Source organism: Artemia sp. Qi Xiang Cuo, chromosome 20 (genome assembly GCF_049724085.1).
Source record: "Artemia sp. Qi Xiang Cuo chromosome 20, ASM4972408v1, whole genome shotgun sequence".
NCBI classification, from domain to species: domain Eukaryota; kingdom Metazoa; phylum Arthropoda; class Branchiopoda; order Anostraca; family Artemiidae; genus Artemia; species Artemia sp. Qi Xiang Cuo.
The window spans coordinates 13,986,652-14,006,123 of record NC_142813.1 but is presented as its reverse complement, the minus strand read 5'-3'; the positions used below and the strand labels follow the sequence as shown (position 1 = coordinate 14,006,123).

The window sequence follows — 19,472 nt, the reverse complement described above, 5'->3', positions numbered from 1 at the left end:
AAGAAAGGTTGAGGTGGCTAGGGCACGTTGTACGGATGAAGGATGACAGATTGCCGAAGATTGTTCTTTTCAGCCAACCGTCTAGGGCTAAACGGAAAGCAGGTCGTCCCCGTCTGGGGTGGGAGGACGTCATAAAGAAAAATTTAGAGGAAATGGGAACTTCGTAGGCGGGTGTAAAAAGGGAGACTTTGAATAGATTGGAGTGGAGGAGGAGCGTGCGTAGCTGTGTTGGCCTCAGGCGGCTTGGTGCTACGGTGAGTTGTTAGTAGTAGTAGTAGTAATTGATAACAAGGTCGACAGAAAGAGGCTACATAAATAGGCTTATTTTTTCCTGCCATCTATATATTTATGCTTGTGAGATTTTTCTACTTTGTTACTCAAACATAAAATTGTCAACAGAAGGAAACCTTCCAACGGATCTTTTTTTTTTACATAACAAAATAGGCCTACATTCAGCAAAACACAGGACTCACGTAAAGTAATTTACCTGGATTATTTTTTTCTATTTATCAATGTTCTAGTTTGTTTTCTTCAGAGTAGACTTGGCCTAGAAAGGCTCAAATAGAAAATTTGCCAAAAAAGACATCCCTCCTCCTCATATGGCCAGATATAACCTATATAATATTCAAAAGCTGTCCTTTCTTTCAACTTAATTAAAAAAAACTTCCACAAAACTAGTTTTTCAAAGAAAAGTAAAGAATTCCACTAAGCCAAAAAAATGAGCAAAAATAAAATCAAATACTCTACCAAGCATGAAACTACTGCAAATCAGCATCAATAAATGCCTTCCCAAGGCCAGAACATAATTTGCACTTTACAGAAAAAAATATTAATGTTCTTACTTTTATAACTTTAATAAATCAAATAATATTAACATTTTGATTACTTAATATTCATTGCACATTCATTTGTATTTTTTTCAGTAAAAGGCAAATTATGTCCTGGCCTTGGGAAGGCATAGGGGTTTTGAGCCCAAGTGATGTTAATTTTTGCTTGTTTGATTTGGTTATTTATTGTAATTTCTGTTTGTTTTGGGTTTCATTTATTTATAGATGCTAATTTGCAGTAGTTTTGCACTTGGTAGATTATTTGATTTTTATTTTTGCTCATTTTTTGTTTAACGGAGTTCTTCACTTTTCTTTGAAAAACTTATTTTGTGGAAAAAGTTTTTTAATTAATTTCTGTTCGTTTTATATTGACATAGTCTTTTCAGGGAAAAAGAAAATAATACTTTAAATCTTTTGTTTTTTTTTAAGAATTTATAGTTTGGCCTGCTATTTGTATGCTGGAGAAAAATTTTCAGCAATTTTTAACAATGTACAACCTTTTAAAAATCTGGACACAAATAGTAGTGTTTAATTTTGTTTTATACCTCCTCTAGTTGACCTGAAATGGAAAAATAGATACCATTCACAAAAAAATCTGGTTACTTTCTTTGATGGCTTGGATACACTTACACTAATTTGACTTGGTTAAATTTTAAGAGCAGAAGTAGCCCCAAAAGTTTGAACATTATACACTCAGTCATTCTTGGGATACTGCTGAGATGTCTTATTGGGAATTATCATTAACACAGTGCATTTTGATTTAATCTTGAGGCAACATTTAGTTTTTAAACCTAAAGGCAAATGGGAGGGTGGGTGTGGAAGGGGGATTAGTTGCCCTCCAATCATTTTTGACTATTAAAAAGGGCATCAGCTATTCCTATTTTCAATCAAATGAGCCCTTTTTGGAATTTCTATGACAACTCCTTTGATACAAAGTGCCCTGGTCTAAACAACAACAACAAAAAATCACACATTATACCCATATCAATCTTTGCTGTAAAAATTTCAAGCCTTCCAATCGCTTTTGACTATTAAAAAGGGCACTAGGCCTTTCGATTTCCAAGCAAATGAACCCTTTTCGAGTTTCTGTGACAATGCTTTGTATAAACACCTTTTATGCCCCCAGGGCATAAATTAAAGCCCTTACCCTAAGAGCTGTGAGGGCGGTTGTCATCCTCTAAAACATAATTTCCAGAACTTTCAACTATGTTGAACAAAATGGCTATCTGAAAATTTTGATTGGATGAGTTTGGGGAAATGGTGTGTGTAAGAGGGTGGTTAATTATCCTTCAATCACTTTTGACTATTAAAAAGGACACTAGCCCTCTCAATTTCCAATTGAATGAGCCCCTTTTGAAGTTTTTACAACAACTTTATCTATAAAAACCTTATATGCCCCCAGGGCATAACTTACAACCATTACCCTGGGGGTTTGTCATCTTTAAATACATAATTTCCAGAACTATCAAATACGTTGAACAAAATGGCTATCTCTAAACTTTGATTGAATGTGTTTGGGGAAATGGTGGATGTGAGAGGGGGGTCAATTAGGCCTACTCTCCACTCACTTTTGACTATTAAAAAGGGCAATTTCAATTTCCAAACAAATGAGCCCTTTTTGAAATTCCTACAACAACTTTCTATATAAACCTTATATGCCCCCAGGGCATAACTTACAACCCTTGCACTGAGGGCTCTGATGGGGTTATCATCCTAAAAGGCCTAATTTCCAGAACTTTCGACTACGTTGAACAAAAGGGATATCTCAAAATTTTGATTGGATATGTTTGGGGAAATGGTGGGCGTGAGAGGGGAGTTAGTTGCCCTTCAATCAGTTTTGACTATTACAAAGGCAGTAGCCCTTTCAATTTCCAATTGAATGAGCCTTTTGATGTTTTTACAACATTGCTTTCTATAAAAACCTTACATGCCCCCAGGGCATAACTTACAACCCTTGCCCTGAGGGTTGTGGGGGGGGGGGAAGGTTTGTCTGCCTTAAAGACCTAATTTCCAAAACTTCCAACTATGTTGAATAAAATGGCTATCTAAAAATTTTGATTGGATGTGTTTGGTGAAAAGGTGGGCATGAGAGGGGGGTTAGTTGCCCTCAAATCACTTTCATCTATCAAAAAGCGCACTAGCCCTTGGAATTTCCAATCAAAAGAGCTCTTTTTCAAGTTTCTACAACAAAGATTTCAATAAAACCTTACATGCTCCCAGGGCATAACTTTTAACCCTTGCCCTGAAGACTGTGGGGGGGAGGGTCCTGCTCAAAGGTATAATTTCCTGAACTTTAAACTGCATGAAACAAAATGGCTATCTAAAAATTTTGATTGGATGTGTTTAGGGAAAAGGTGGGCATGAGAGGGGGGTTAGTTGCCCTCAAATCACTTTTAACTATTGAAAAAGGGCACTAGCCCTTTGAATTTCCAATCAAATGAGCCCTTTTTCAAGTCTCTATAACAAAAATTTCAATATAAAACCTTATATGCCCCTTGGGATAACTTATAACCCTTGCCTTGAAGACTGTGGGGGAGTGTCCTGCTCAAAGGTATAATTTCATGAACTTTTAACTGTGTGGAATAAAATGGCTATCTCAAAACTTTGATTGGATGTGTTTGGGGAAATGGTGGGTGTGGAAGGGGTATTAGTTGCCTTCCAATCACTTTTGCCTATCAAAAAAGGCACTAGCCATTTCAATTTCCAATTGAGTGAGCCCTTTTTGAAGTTTTTGTGACAATGCATTCTATAAAAACCTTATATGCCCCCAGGGCATAACTTGCAACCCTTGCCCTGAGGGCTGTGGGGGAGTGTCCTCCTCAAAAACATAATTTCCATCTGGAAATCAACTATGCTGAAGAAAATGGCTGTCTAAAAATTTTTATTGGATGTGTTTGGGGAAAAGGTGGGCAAGAGAGGGGGTTAGTTGCCCTCAAATCACTTTCGACTATTAAAAGGACACTAGACCTTTCAATTTCCAATTGAATGAACCCTTTTTCAAGTTTCTACAGCAAAGATTTCAATAAAAACTTATTTGTCCCCAGGGCATAACTTATAACCCTTGCCCTGAAGACTGTGGGGGGAGTGTCCTGCTCAAAGGTGTAATTTCCTGAACTTTAAACTGCATGGAACAAAATGGCTATCTGAAAATTTTGATTGGATGTGTTTGGGGAAATGGTGGGCATGGAAGGGATGTTAGTTGCCTTCCAATTACTTTCGACTATTGAAAAGAGCACTAGTCATTTCAATTTCTAATCGAATGAGCAATTTTTGAAGTTACTGTGACAAGATGTTCTATAAAAACCTTATATGCCCCAGGGCATAATTTACAATCCTTGCCCTGAGGGCTTTGGGGTGGTGGTTCATCCTCAAAGACCTCATTTCCAGAACTTAAAACTGCATTGAATAAAATGGCTATCTCAAAATGTTGGTTGGATGTGTTTGGGGAAAAGGTGGGCATGAGAGGGGTGTTAGCTGCCCTCCAATCACTTTTGACTATTAAAAAGAGCACTAGCCTTTTGAATTTCCAATTGAATGAGCTTTTTTGAAGTTTTTATGATAACACCTTCTTTAAAAAACCTTATATGCCCCTAGGGCATAACTTACAACCCTTGCCTTGAAGGCTTTGGGAAATGGTGGGTGTGGAAGGGGTATTAGGTGCTGTCCAATCACTTTTGACTATTAAAAAGGGCACAAGCCACTTCAATTCCCAATTGAATGAGCCCTTTTCAAAGTTTCTGCAACAAGTTCTTCAATATGAAGTGCCCTGCTCTAAAGAAAAAAAAAATAATACAACGTGCAAACATTGTTCTTATATGCCCCCAGGGCGTATTTTAAAACCCTTGCCCTGAGGGTTGGGGGGAGTGTCCTCCTCAAAAATATATTTTCTATTTAGAAATCAACTATGCTGAACAAAATGGCTATCTCAAAATTTTGATTGGATGTATTTGGGGGAATGATGACCATGGGGAGGGCTAGTTGCCTTTCAATCACTTTCAACTATTAAAAGGGCACTAGAATCTCCAATTTCCATTTGAATGAGTGCTTTTTGAAGTTTCTACAACAAATCCTTTGATACAAAGTGCCCTGGTCTAAGACTACAAAAAAAGTACATTGTGCCCACATCATTCTTTACTTAGGCAGCACTATTGCACTGCCTATGATTAGTTATATTTAACACTAAAAACCAGCTTGTGGCATAAGCCTAGGGTTAAAAGAATAATTTTAGCTAACACATTTTGCATGTAGCCTTGCTATACTTCAAAACCCCCTCTCCCCCCCCCCCCTCAATGTGCAAATATATAGCAGAAACTAGAAATTTTCAAAATATTCTCCCAATTACCTTAATTTGCACTTTGGAGCAAAATAAAGCTCATGCTGGATCTGTTCTGCTCCATGTCAATAATGGTAATTTGAAATGTCACTGTGATATTGGCCCAGTGATGTTGCATTAGTTGGCAGTTGAGATGAATGAACTGTCCCACTTATATTTCCATGGCTTGTTGTTCTATTCTTTGTCAAGTCTTGAATTGAAGGAGGCACTATTGGGTGCAGTCACTGTTTTTGTCTTGAAGGTTGTTCCAGTAGTTGGAAGTTTTGGCACATTCTGGTCTTCACTCTTTGCTTTGCTAGCTTCTGTGACTCCTCTAGTGTTGTGTTGACCTGTATGTTTTGTGACGAGGCTGTTGTTTGGTTGACTATTGTATTTGTAGGTCAGTATCATATCACATCTGCAACATCTAAAGACCAGTGTTAGTTGTTTTAGGCGCTCCTGTCTCTTATCATACAGCATATTTTGCAGACCTAAGATGCATTTGGTGGCACATCTTTGAACTCCTTTAGTTTTTCTGGTCTCATCCTTGTAGGAGGGGGAGGTCAGACATGTTCTGAAGTCCAAGAATGGCCTAACAATAGCCTTGTAAAATCTCAGGAAGACAGTACATGAGCAGCTGGTGATAGTGCATTTCAGCAGGTCTAGACTTGAATTAGCTTTTGACACCACTTGTTGCCAATGCCTGTGGAACTTCAGTTGCTCATCAACAAGTACTCCCAAGTCTCATTCTTCACAACTGGTTTGTAGCTGAATATCAGACTGCAACTTCTGATCATGCATGGTATAATGGTGATGAGGATTGTTATTGCCGAATTGGAGGACACTGCATTTATTAATGTTGAACTCAAGTAGTCATTCACTGGTTCACTTCTGGATTCTCTGGAGGTCTGATTGCAGGGTTTATTGAATGGTTGGTCCAAAAAGCTTGGAGTCATCAGTGTAAAGTGTGATGTTATTTGTGGTTTCCTTTGTCCTATCATTTATGTAAATGAGGAAGAGGGTGGGGCCTAGGACAGTACCCTGAGGAACTCCATTGACAATGTCACATGGTTTGGAGAATACTTTATCACCATTATTGGTGAAAAGTTGGACCTGCTGCTCTTGGTCTTTCAGGAAATTCATCACCCATTCTACTACATCAGTGTGGATGCCAACTGCCAGTAATTTGGTCCTAAGGTGTCTGTGGGGCACCTTGTTGAATGCTTTGGCAAGGTCAAGCAAAATAGGGTGAACAGATAGGCTACTCCCCTCTCCAGAAGGTCTGTGATGATATTTTAGGTTTCAAGTAAGGCAGTCTCAACTGACTTCCCCAGAAGGAAGCTGTGCTGGTCTGGTGACAGTATACTGTTGGACAAAAGATGTGTCAGAATTTTGGCGTTAAAAATGTGTTCCAGCGTTTTTGCTACAGCTGAGGTAAAGCTGGTTGGCCGATAATTCTCTGCATTTGTCTTGTCACCTTTCTTGAATATTTGTGTAATGTGAGAATTCTTCTAATCCAAAGGCACAGTCTTTGAGTCAAGGGACTTCTGAAATATTTGGCATAATGGAGTTGATATCTCATTAGCCAGTTCTTTTAGGAGCCTTGGGTGAATGTTATCTGGCCCTGCTGAATTATTGACATCTAGCACTTCAAGTTGCTTTTTGACAGACCTCAGAGAAATCATGATAGGTGGCATAAGGTTTGGTACACTGTAGGCTATGCTGGACTGTAGGGGAGAGGACAGTCAGGTTCATTGGTAAACACTTATGCAAATTGCTTGTTGAGTAATTCAGCAATATCTCACTGGTCAGTAATTTCAATGCCATCAGATTTCTTCAGTTTCTTTATTGAATGCCCACTATGATCTTTGCTGGATATGCAGTTCCAGAACCTTTTGGGGTCTCTCTTGCTATCATCTGTAAGCTTGGACTCAAAGTTTGAATACAGTTGTTTAGTGAGATTTCGTCGTTTATTTTGAGCCTTTGCAGACTTTTCATAGTGATAATCCTTCCCCATTTCACAGTACTTGTTCCAGTATTGGCTTTTTCAGTTTTGTTCTCTATGTATCTGAGGGTTCATGTATGGGAGTGTCTTGGGTGTTATCACAAGTTCGGTAGATGTGTGCTTTTTCTGGAGCATTGTAAGCTCCTCTTGGAATCTGATCTATTGTTGATCTACCTAGCCTTGAAGCAAAGACCCCCATCCATGCCACTCAACTTTCCTTTGATTTCTGCATAGTCAGTGTAAGTCTTCTTGATATAATTGTTTGTTATCTTGTTGAAGGCTAAGTTGACTTTCATGACAAGGTGGTCATTTTTGCCTAAAGGGGTAGTAACCTATGCTTTTTAGCTGTTTTTTTCTAAGGAATACCAAATCAAGGAGGGTGGGTCTCTGGGAAAGTTGATGCCTTGTTGGCTTTTCTACTATCTGAGGTAGGATCAGATCATGAAGGCACTCAGAGATAGGGTTAGAGGAGCTTTTATCCAGCTGGAAAGGGTCAAATGGGAAGCCTTCTTTCCAGTGAAGGGTGGGGAAGTTGAAGTCACCAGCTATCAGCAAATTCCTTTTGAAGCATGCAGTTGCATTAAAAACATCTTTTAATGACTCTCTCTGTTTTAAGCTGATCTGGGGCAGAGGGGTTCCAATATATGCAGCCTACTTGAGTTACCACCATGTTGTTTTGATCAGTGAAATCAAACCATATTGCTTCCACATAATCTCAGTTGCAGGGTACACAAACTTGTTGGGCACTGTACTAATACTCTGACAAGTGCCAATGTACCATGTCTAGAATTTGGTGACTGTAAATTTGAAATAACAAAATACTCAGGGAACTTATTATGGCATTCAGCCAACTCAATACTACTAGACTTTGGGCAAAATTTGGTCAAAAGAACCAGATAATAATTTTGAGTAAACAACAGTTTTCTGCTCATTCAGTTTGTTAGTAAGCTGGTCAACATTTGTAATAAAAGCAGAAAAAGTTGGACTTACTCTTTTTTGGTGTTTCTTTCTTTGGTGGTTGATCTGGCAATTGGGCTTGTCCATGTGGTCGTCTAGTCAGGCAAAGGTTGTTGCAGCCATTGATGAATTTGCAGTTCAAAAACTTTCAGATTTGGATAAATCAGCACTAGAAACAGTTGATCGTCTTTCAATAGATATAACATTAGTATTTACACTATGTACATTGTTTGATTTTTGGGTTTCTACATCTGCATTGGGGCCAGCCCAGAAGGTGGACTGTTTTTTTGTCATGATTTTGTTTGCCTGCAACTGTGCATTCTTTCAGTTTTTCAGCAAGCTGCTTGTACTTTTCACAGTCCTGCTTTGAGCACTCTTGGCAGAACTGGATATCCTCCTTTTTAGTAAACAATTAAATAAAAAAAACAAGTTTTTTTTTTAACTGGAAGTAAGGAACGACGTTAAAACTTAAAACGAACAGAAATTATTCCGTATATGAAAGGGGCTGTCCCCTCCTCAACGCCTCGCTCTTTATGCTAAAGTTTTTCATTGTTAAAAAAAAGAGTTGTGAGAAAGTCAAACTTTAGCGTAAAGGACAAGGCGTTGAGGACCGGACAGCCCCTTTCATATACGGAATAATTTCTGTTCGTTTTAAGTTTTAACGTCGTTCCTTACTTTCAGTTAAAAAAACTTGTTTTTTTTTATTTAATTTTTGAACGTTTTTGAATTAATGCAGGTTTTGATTTTGGCTCACCATACATGAATAAATAAAACAAAATTTGAATATTGATTTTACTTTTATTTGGTTAAATGGCTTTCTCGAAACCTTTTTAATTTTATTTACGAACGTTTTTATTAGTAATAAATATACGTAACTTACGAATTAACTTACGTAACGAACTTCTATATTCATATATTTTTAATACGTATATTAGAGGGTTCGCCCCCTAGTCAATACCTTGCTCTTTAAGCTAAAGTTCGAATTTTGTTCCAATTCTTTAAAAATGACCCCTTAATCACAAATGCTGTTAATTAGAATAAATAACTCTTATGAAAGTACTAAATAATCTTTGGCTTAAAGAGCGAGGTATTGACTAGGGAGTGAACCCAATCATATAAATAATGTTTTCTATCGTTTTAATTTTAGATGTTGTTCCTTACTTTCAGTTGAAAAACTTGTTTTTTTATATATAATATCTGATCTTTTTTTTAATAATGCTGGGAAATCTGGGGCCCCCTTCATAGCAATGTCCCTTCCCCCATGAAAACTTCCCTCATGAAAAGATCCTCCCACTTAACCCCGGACCCACTCCCCATCCCCCCCTACTACCAGAAAAAATCCCCCCTGAAAACGTCTGTATACTTCCCAATAACCAATACTATATGTTAACATTGGGTAAAGTTTATAACTTTCTGCCCTCCCCCCGGGGACTCCGGGGGATTAAGTCATCCAAAAAGACATATTTATCATATTTTTGACCATGCCGAACAAAATGGTTATCTCAAAATTTTGATCAGGTGACTGGGAAAAAAATGAGCGTGGGAGGAGGCCTAGTTGTCCTCCATTTTTTTGGTCACTTAAAAAGGGCACTAGACCTTTTAATTTCCGTTCGAATGAGCCCTCCCATGGTATTCTAGGACCACTGGGTCGATATGATCACCCCTGGAAAAAAAAAAAAAATAAACACATATCTGTGATCTTTCTTCTGGCAAAAAATGCAAAATTCCACATTTTTGTAGATAGGAGATTGAAAACTCTGCAGTGGGGTTCTCTGATACGCTGAATATGATGGTGTGATTTTCATTGAGGTTCTATAAATTTTAGGGGGTCTTTCCCCCTTTTTTCAAAAATGAGCCAAATTTTCTCAGGCGTGTAACTTTTGATAGGTAGGACTAAACTTGATGAAACTTATATATTTGAAATCAGCATTAAAATCCGATACTTTTGATGTATCTATTGGTATCGAAATTCCGTTTTCTATAGTTTTGGTTACCATTGAGCCGGGTTGCTCCTTACTTACAGTTTGTTACCACAAACTGTTTGATACTTTAATAATTTGCTTCTTGATTTGGAAGGAGGACACAGTGAACAACAGCAGCAGAGGAGTGTTAGGTGCCATGGTTCTGTCACTGCCCATTTAGATGTCAAACGTTAAACAGTTCATGGTAATGAACTGTAAGTAAGGAGTTACTTAAGGGACCACATGCAATTCCATACTTGCTCAACAGTAAGTTTTGGAAAGTACTTGCATCATCTTTTGTGCTGGACACTGGAATTCTGTAGGCAACTCTGTTGTTCTAATGCATGTCCTGATCTTTTTTGGCACAGATTATTTCACATACTTCTGTCTCAATGGACTGCTGGAGGTTGACACTCAGAGCCTGGACCTCTGCCTGAACAATCTGTTTAGTTTTGGCAATGTTACACTTGGATGATAAAGCTGCCTCAGCACTGTTCACTTTGTCCCTAATAGCACTAAGTTCTGCTCTAAGTGTGGTCTCAGGTTGCACAATCATGTTTGAAAGACTTGTCTGGAGGCTTGACATAGCTGTGAGATCCACCCGTGTAATGTCTTCAATAGTAGCTGCAGAATGCATAGGAGTTATGACTGCAGGAGCAGCCACCTTGTACTGTGGACATTTCTATTTAAAATCTCTTATATCTTCCATTTTATTTAGCACAGATTACTCATTGACAGATATGTTCAGGCAAACACAACACATCCATTTATCACAATCGTTGCAATTCAGCACACTTGAGTATTCATTAAGGTCCAGGCTACAGAGCACACACTTGTCCACATTCGTTTTTGGGCTTTCTCTCAGGTGCTTTGCACTGCATGGTGGTATCATTTTTTGGCTGGATTTTAAAATTTGACGAAAAGAAAATTATATAGGCAACACCAACAAGGAAAATTCAAAATATGGAAATGTAGGAATCTCCAGTGAATTAAACTTATATGTTATCAGTTAGAAAACACATAAACAGAATAGAACATCAATGTGAGTAACTATAATTTAACACTTTAGGGTCTATTAATTAGGAAAATAACACACTAGAATTGGAAAAATGTCCTTGACACTCATTTTGAGGCAATAATCCACAATTAAAATTTCACAACATCACATGGGTTTGTTAATGTCTCTCTCTTGCTTCTACCTGTGCACCTGTAAATTGAATCAACTGTGACAAAATAGGAAAAAGGGCTAGGGATTTGAAAAAGGGCTAGGGAAAAAGAACTAGGGCTAGGGATTAGGGGCCATTGAAAAAGAAACATGTTAAGAAAATAGTATTATAAATTTGCAGTTTACAACACAATTTAGCTATGATGAAAGTAAATATATCACTTGCTACATTTTTTATGTTATTTTCTAATTAAAAAAGAAAAAAAGCTATTGAGAAAGAATTGCCAATTGTAGCTGATTCAGAAATGGTAATTATTATTTTTTAGTCCTAATAGTAAAATATTATTATAAAAACAAATTTGCCGAAATTTTAAAAAGAGCCAGAAACCCTTCAAAATGATATCAGTTTTGCTATGACATCATTTTTGAATGACTCTTGACTCTTTTTGAAAATTACCATAAACTTGAATTCAAATAACATTTTAGCCCTCTATGATTCAGTATTCTATGACTTGCTAAGCTAGGACTTTGTAGAGCTTTAGCATATTCTGTGGAGCTGTGGAGAAGATTGTTCTTTTTGGGATGTTTTATCAACAACAATGCTTGCATAGGTTGTGAAATTCAGCTTATTATCAAACAGTTCATGGTAACAAACTGTAAGTAAGGAGCAACCCTGCTCAATAGTTACTGCAACTTTAAAAAAAAAACAGAATTTTGATACCCATAGATACATCGAAAGAATTGGAATTTTATCCTGATTTCAAATATATAAGTTTCACCAAGTTTAGTCTTAGCCATCAAAAGTTACAAGCCTGAGAAAATTTGCCTTATTTTCACAAAAAAGGGAACAACACCCCCTAAAAGTCATCGAATCTTAATGAAAATCACACCATCAGTTTCAGCGTATCAAAGAACCCTACTGTAGAGGTTTCAAGCTCATATCTGCACAAATGTGGAATTTTATATTTTTTGCCAGAAGAAAGACCATTGATGCCTGTTTATTTTATTTATTTTTTGTTTGTTATTTTTTTTTTCAGGGGTGATTGTATCAACCCAGTGGTCCTAGAATATTGTGAGAGGGCTCACTCAAACAAAAATTAAAAGTCCTAGTGCTCTTTTTAAGTGACCGAAAAAATTGGAGGGCAACTTGGCCATCTCCCATGCTCATTTTCCCCCTAAGCCCTCCAACCAAACTTTTGAGATAGCCAATCTGTTCAACATAATTGAAAAATATAATAACTATGTCTTTGAGGATGACTTAATCCCCCACAGTCCCCAGGGGAAGGGCTGCAAGTCATGGGTGCCCGTAAGCTGAATTCCCGGGGGAGGGGGGGTGGGCTTACCTGGTCTAATTGGCACTTTTAATGCTATATAATAGAAATTTGAAAACAAAAATATAAAAATAAGGCTGTATCATTCAGCCAGGACGGGGCTCGCGCCCTCCTGCCCCCCTAATGGGCGTCTGAAAGGCAGAGCTATTCATTATTAAAAAAAAACATCAAATTTAAGAAAGTTAAAAAGGTAAAAACTAAAATAAAACCAAAAATTTAGATAAAAATAGCTTTTAAAAGGTTTAAAAGAGAACACAGAAACAAGGGGGAAGGAACAAAAGAACCAAATGGACACAAACATGGTATCACCAGTACCAAAAAAAACTAGGGGTTTATTTGATCAGTAAAGAAGGGGACAAAGGTTTTTTCATACCTGGAATGCTATTTTAATGCTATATAATAGAAATCTGAAAACAAAAATATAAAAAATAAAGCAGTATCATTCAGCCAGGAGGGGGCTGGCGCCCCTCCTGCCCCCTTTTGGGCATCAGAAAGGCAAAGCCATTCATCAGTAAAAAAAAAGTATCAAATTTAAGAAAGTTTAAAATGTAGAAACTAAAACAAAACCAAACAAAGATTGAGATAAAAATAGCGTTAAAAAGGTTTAAAAGAGAACATATAAACAAGGGGGAGGGAACAAAAGAACCAAACGGACACAAACTTGGTATCACTGAAACTTCCCAGGGACAGTTGAATACTAAACTTGAGAGTTTAAAATTTGATAATGTGGAAGATGGTTGGAATAATTTTAGAAAAATTATTTGTGAAGTTGCTGAAGGTGTCTTAGGGAATAAAGCTAGAACTGCAGCTAAGAATATTTGTGAAAAAGCTTTATGTTTAATTGAAAGGGGAAAGGGCTTGAACAAGAATTATCTGAGTTATAGATCATAATAAAACAAAAGGAATGTAAAGAAAGTGCAGAAAGCATTAAAATATGAACTAAGGAGGTGTGAATTGGAGGCCATGGATAAAATTGCCGAGGATCTGGAAGATGCAGCTAGGCGGCATAATAGTAAAGTATTGTACTGGCATGTTAATAAATTGAGAGGGAGTAGTCAATGCAGACTTGGCCCAGTTAAAGATGTGGCTGCATGTGGCTGGAATGTGGCTGCAATTAGCGATAAGGAAAAAACTAAAGAGAGATGGGCTGAACATTTTGAAAATTTGCTTAACCAAGATAGAGTTGCAGGAAGAGATATAGAGGAAAATAAAAAATTTTGTGATACCTTGGATGTGAAGGAAGATTTGTTTTGTGAGAAGGAATTAGCGACAGTACTAAAAGGACTGAAAAATAATAAGGCTCCAAGTGCTGATAGGGTGGTAAATGAGTTTTTTAAATATGGTGGCTCTGAGGTTAGAAATAAGCTACTGAAGATTATGAAATTGTATTTTTGAAAAAGGGGAAGTACCTAACGATTTTAGGAAAACCTTAATTGAGCCACTTTATAAGAATGGGGATAAAAGTGAGTGTGGTAATTATCGAGGCATTAGTCTGGTCTCTGTAGGTAGTAAATTACTTAGTAATATGATACTTTTTAGACTGAGAGATGTCGTAGACAAAGTTTTAAGAAAAGAACAGTGCGGCTTTAGAAAAGATAGAGGATGTGTTGACCAAATTTTCACTCTTAGGCTAATAATTAAGAAGTGCCTGAGTTTTCAAACACCTTTGGTCCTCAGTTTTATAGATTATGAGCAAGCGTTCGGTTCTGTTGATAAAAAAGCTTTAGTAAAGGTTTTATCCTTGTATGGTATACCCACAGTTCATATATTATCCAGTATGATCATTCTCTATCTCACCCATTATAAAAACCCGGACCGGGGTGCGAGTGCTCCGGAGAACGTTTTGGCAGATATAAACATGTTAGACATGCTAGACAGGTTAGTCTGTTTCCGACTGTTTCCATCAAAGTGTATTGAAACAAACGGAAATAAAGCTAATGCAGAAACAGGCTAAACAAGCTAAGGCAGAAATAAGTGGGAGGAGCTTTTTGTTCACGAAGACCAGAAATGATCTGCGATAAGCTTACTGGTATATTCTGTCTACTGTGGGTATACCAGACAAATACATTGAAGTGATTAGTGCTATGTACGAGAATAACACTGCTGCGGTTAAGGTAGGAAATGAGGCTAGCAGCTGGTTTTGTATCAAATCAGGAGTTAAGCAGGGTTGTGTTCTATCCCCCTTTATATGGATTATTTTGATAGATTTTGTCTTAAGGAGCACAGGAAAGGCAATGGGAGACCACTGAATCAAATGGGGAGGGAAAAGTCCCCTGGACTTAGATTATGCTTATGACTTAAGCACCCTAGATTAAGGTTCGTGAAAAATGAATGAATATTTAGTATCTTTGCAAGTAAGAGTGCTATATTTGGTTTGAAAATAAATGTGGAAGATACTAAGTGAGTAAGACTGGAGATAAGTGAGGGCGAAATGGGTGAATCTAACGGCAACAACATAGATTAAAAAGGCAGTTTCGTTTAACTTAACAGTTTTATTAGCTATGATGGTTGGAACAGTGAAGATGTTAAAAGTAGAATAACCAAGGCTCAGGGTGTTTTTTCCCAGTTAAAAAAGTTTGGAAGAATAGGAAGATAAGTCTGCAAACCAAGATTACAATATTACAAACTACAGTGATGACAGTGGTCAAATATGGCTCTGAAGCATGGGTGCTTCGAAAAGCGGATGAAGATTTGCTTTATGTTTTCCAGAGAAATTGCTTAAGGATTGTTCTGGGTACCTGGCTGACTGACCGTATTTCAAACAATAGGCTATACGAAAAATGTGATTCAATACCGCTCTCTACGGCTATAATGAAAGAAAGGTTGAGGTAGCTAGGGCACGTTGTGCGGATGAAGGGTGACAGATTGCCAAAGATTGTTCTTTTTGGCCAACCGTCTAGGGCTAAACGGAAAGCAGATCGTGCTCGTCTGGGGTGGGAGGACGTCATAAAGAAAGATTTAAAGGAAATTGGAACTTCGTGGGCGGGTGTAAAAAGGGAGGCTTTGAATAGATTGGGATGGAGGAGGTGTGCTCAAGAGTTTCCAGATTGGCCTTTTTTAGAAGGAGTGAATATCGTACCATAGCTTCTTTAAAAATCATTCTTAGGGCTCTTTTTTGAATAGATTCAATTTTTTCTAATTCGTCACGGGAGATGCCAAACTGGACAAGCATATTCAAGATGTGGGTGGACAAAGGAAGTATAGATCATTAAAGAATGGAATGGGAGGACATTAAATTTATTCAAGAGCTTAAGGAGAGGCATGGGCACATTAGCTCTATGGATAATATCTTTCATGTGGATATCCCACTTTAAATTAGACGAAATTGTAACCCCAAGTAATTTAAAGGAAGGCACAGAAATATCTGGGGGATAAGGTTGAGGAAAAGGGGTGAGGTTTTAAGGAAACAAATTGGCATTATATTAGATTTAGAGGGGTGTACTGTCAGGTCTAACTCTGCAGCATCATCCGCCATATCACTGAGAATGCTCTTTGGGTTACTTACTAAGTTTTGGTAGCAGGTTTCAACAACTGTTAGGTCATCCACAGATTTCCATCTGTCGGGAAATTCCATGGTGATACTATTTATCATGACAGAAAAAAGGAGGGGGACCTAGGAGATTACTTTGGGGTACTCCATTGTGTACAGGGAGGGGGCTGGAATAATGATTCTGATATTTGACTACCTGTGATCTATCTGATAAAAAAGAGACAACCAATTTACCCAGTAAAGAATCTATATTGAAATCAGTTACAAGTTTCTCAACTAAAATATTGTGGTTAACAAGGTCAATTGCTTTTTGAAGGTCAATGTAAATTAAATTTTGCCAGTAATTAGGTTTTTCGAGAATTTTCCCAACTCAGTTAATAAGAAAACAAGGTAATGGGAAGTAGAGGTGGATTTGATGTCCCCGAATTGTCTCAGGTCAGTAAGAGGTAGGATTTTCTCCTTTAGCCAATCTGTGAGGAATCCTTCATATAGCTTAGAGAAAATGGAAGTGAGTGAAATAGGACAAACACCTTCAAAGCCAGGTTTTCTGTCTTTCTTTTTCAAAGGGGTTATGAAACCCTGTTTCCAATTCTGTGGATATTGGCCAGACTCAGTAATCTCATTGAAAATAACAGGCAAGGGCTTTGAGAGACAGTCACTGAAAGCGCTAATAAGAGAAAACGGGATATCTAAAGGGCAGATACTTGTTTTTCGTAGTTTTCCAATTCTTCTTTTGATCTCAGACAGAGATATGAAGGGAAACAGGGGGGAGAACATCTGTAGGTAATTGATAAGACAATGCTGGAAAGCTCTGGACAATGGAAGCAAGGAACTTGTTAAGATTATTAGCAGTAACTTCTTGGGACTCAGGTAGGTTGAAGTCAAGCTGGTCTAGACTCCTACCACACAACGTTTTTACCTCAGAATACCATTTTTATGGTTTATTGGTAAACAATTCTGCAAGTTATGAACTTTGCCCATTGTTTACATATAGTATTGGTTATTGGGAAGTGTACAGACGTTTTCAGGGAGGCTTTTTTTGGTGGGGGGGGGGGTCGGGGAGGGGTTACTTGGGAGGATCGATCCATGGAGGAAGTTTTCATGGCGGAAGGGACATTTCTATAAAGGCGGCAACGGATTTCCCAGCATTAATTAAAAACAATCAAATTAAATATAAAAATAATAATTTTTTTCAACTGAAAGTAAGGAGCAACATTAAAACTTAAAACAACAGAAATTATTACGTATATGAGGGGGTTTACCCCCTAGTCAATACCTTGCTTTTTGCGCCGAAGTTTTTTAGCACTTTCAAAAGAGTTATTTTTTCTAATTAAATGGTCTTTGTTATTTAGGGGTCATTCTTAAAGAATTTGAACAAAATTTGAACTTTAGTGGAAAGCGTGAGGCATTGACTAGGGAGCTGACCCCCTCATATACGTAATAATTTCTGTTTGTTTTAAGCTTGAATGTTGCTCCTTACTTTCAGTTGAAAAAACTTGTTTTTTTATTTAATATATAATAAGCCCAAAATCACTTTATATAGTGATTGCAGAATAAGTCGTGGTTGTGTATTATTTGATTCTGTATTATATACATGACTACAATTTGTTAGGCTATTTCCAATGGGAGGATCTTTCCATGGAGGAAGTGACATTGCTTTGAAGGGGGCGCCGGATTTCTCAGCATTGTTTAAAAAAACGATCAGAAATTTAAAATAAAAACAAGTTTTTCGACTGTAAGTAAGGAGCAACATCAAAGCTGAAAACGAACAGAAATTGTTACATATATGATCTGGGCAGAACTTTATAGTTCTGCACTTTTTGTTGTTTAGTTTGAGGTGTCAACTTTTCACGATTTAATACAATCTTGTAAGGTAGTTTCTGCATTTACTGGGCCAATGATTTTACAAGTGTCAGCATAAAGGCTTAGTTTATTTCTGACTACATATGGGGCATCAATAGTGTAGGTATTTGATAATGTTGGCCTGAATACAGTACCTTGTAGGACTCCTACTTATGACTGTTGTAGTCATAGGCAGCGCGCTAGCGCTGTTTAAGTAAAGAACGATGTGGGCACAATGTGTGGGTTTTTTTTTCTCCATACCTGGGCACTTCGTAGCGAAGGAGTTGTTTTAGAAACCTCGAAAAGGGCTCATTCGATTGGAAATTCTAGTGGCTAGTGCCCTTTTTAATAGTCGAAAGTGATTGGAGGGCAACTAGCACCCCCCTCCACGCCCATCATTCCCCCAAACACATCCAATCAAAATTTTGAGATAACCATTTTGTTCAGCGTAGTTTTTTTCCAGATAGAAAATAGGTTTTTGAGGAGGACACTCCCCCACAACCCTCGGGGCAAGGGTTTTAAGTTATGCCTTGAGGGCATATAAGAACGATGTTGGCACAATGTACTATCTATTATTTTTCCTTTAGAGCAGGGCATTTCATATGGAAGGGGTCGTCGTAGAAACTTCAAAAGGGGCTCATTCGACTGGAAATTGAGAGTTCTAGTGCCCTTTTTAATATTCGAAAGTGATTGGAGGGCCCCTCGCGCCCCCCCCACGCCCATCCTTCCCCCAAATAGAATTTCCAGATAGAAAAAATGTTTTTGAGGAGGACACTCCTCCACAACCCTCGGGACAAAGGTTGTAAGTTATGCCCAGGGGGCATAAAAGGTTTTTATAGAAAGTGTTGTTGTAAAAACTTCAAAAAAAGTTCATTCGATTGGAAATTCAAAGGGCTAGTAACCCTTTTAATACTCGAAAGTGTTTGGAGGGCAACTAGCCCCCCCCCCCCCACGCCCATCATTTCCCCAAACACATCCAATCAAAATTTTGAGATGGCCATTTTGTTCAGCGTAGTTGATTTCCAGATAAAAAATATGTTTTTGAGGAGGACACTCCCCCAGAGCCCTCAGGGCAAGGGTTTTAAGTTATGCCCTGGTGGCATATAAGGTTTTCATATAATACGTTTTCGAAGAAAAATCAAAAAAAGCTAATTCGATGAAAATTTAAATTGAAAATTTCCGTTTTCATTTTTCAAATGTGACTGTTGGGTCACTAGCCCCCCCCCACGCCCATCCTTCCCCCAAACACATCCAATAAAATTTTTAGATAGCCATTTTGTTCAGCGTAGTTGATTTCCAAATCGAAAATATATTTTTGAGGAGGACAATCCCCCACAACCCTCAGGGCAAGGGTTACAAGTTATGCCCTAGGGGCGTATAAGATTTTTATTGAAATCTTTTTCGTAGAAACTTGAAAAAGGGCTCATTCGGTTTGAAATTCAAAGGGCTAGTACCCTTTTTAATAGTCGAAAGTGATTTGAGGGCACCTTTTCCCCAAACACATCCAATCAAAATTTTTAGATATCCATTTTGTTCAACGTAGCTGAAAGTTCTGAAAATTGGGTCTTTTAGGATGACAACC

At 37.7% G+C, this 19,472-nt stretch overlaps 1 protein-coding gene across 3 annotated transcripts in view; it reads left to right on the top strand.

Annotated features, from left to right (window-relative positions):
- The first annotated feature begins 368 nt into the window (after positions 1 to 368).
- The window catches only part of ifc (delta4-sphingolipid-FADS-like protein ifc), an 82,089-nt gene continuing 62,985 nt past the window's right edge, over positions 369 to 19,472 (top strand). For all 3 annotated transcript variants that reach the window (XM_089106205.1, XM_089106207.1, XM_089106208.1), the window contains exon 1: positions 369 to 478. The gene's annotated coding sequence lies outside the window, so the exon portion shown is untranslated. The remainder of the gene's footprint in view (positions 479 to 19,472) is intronic.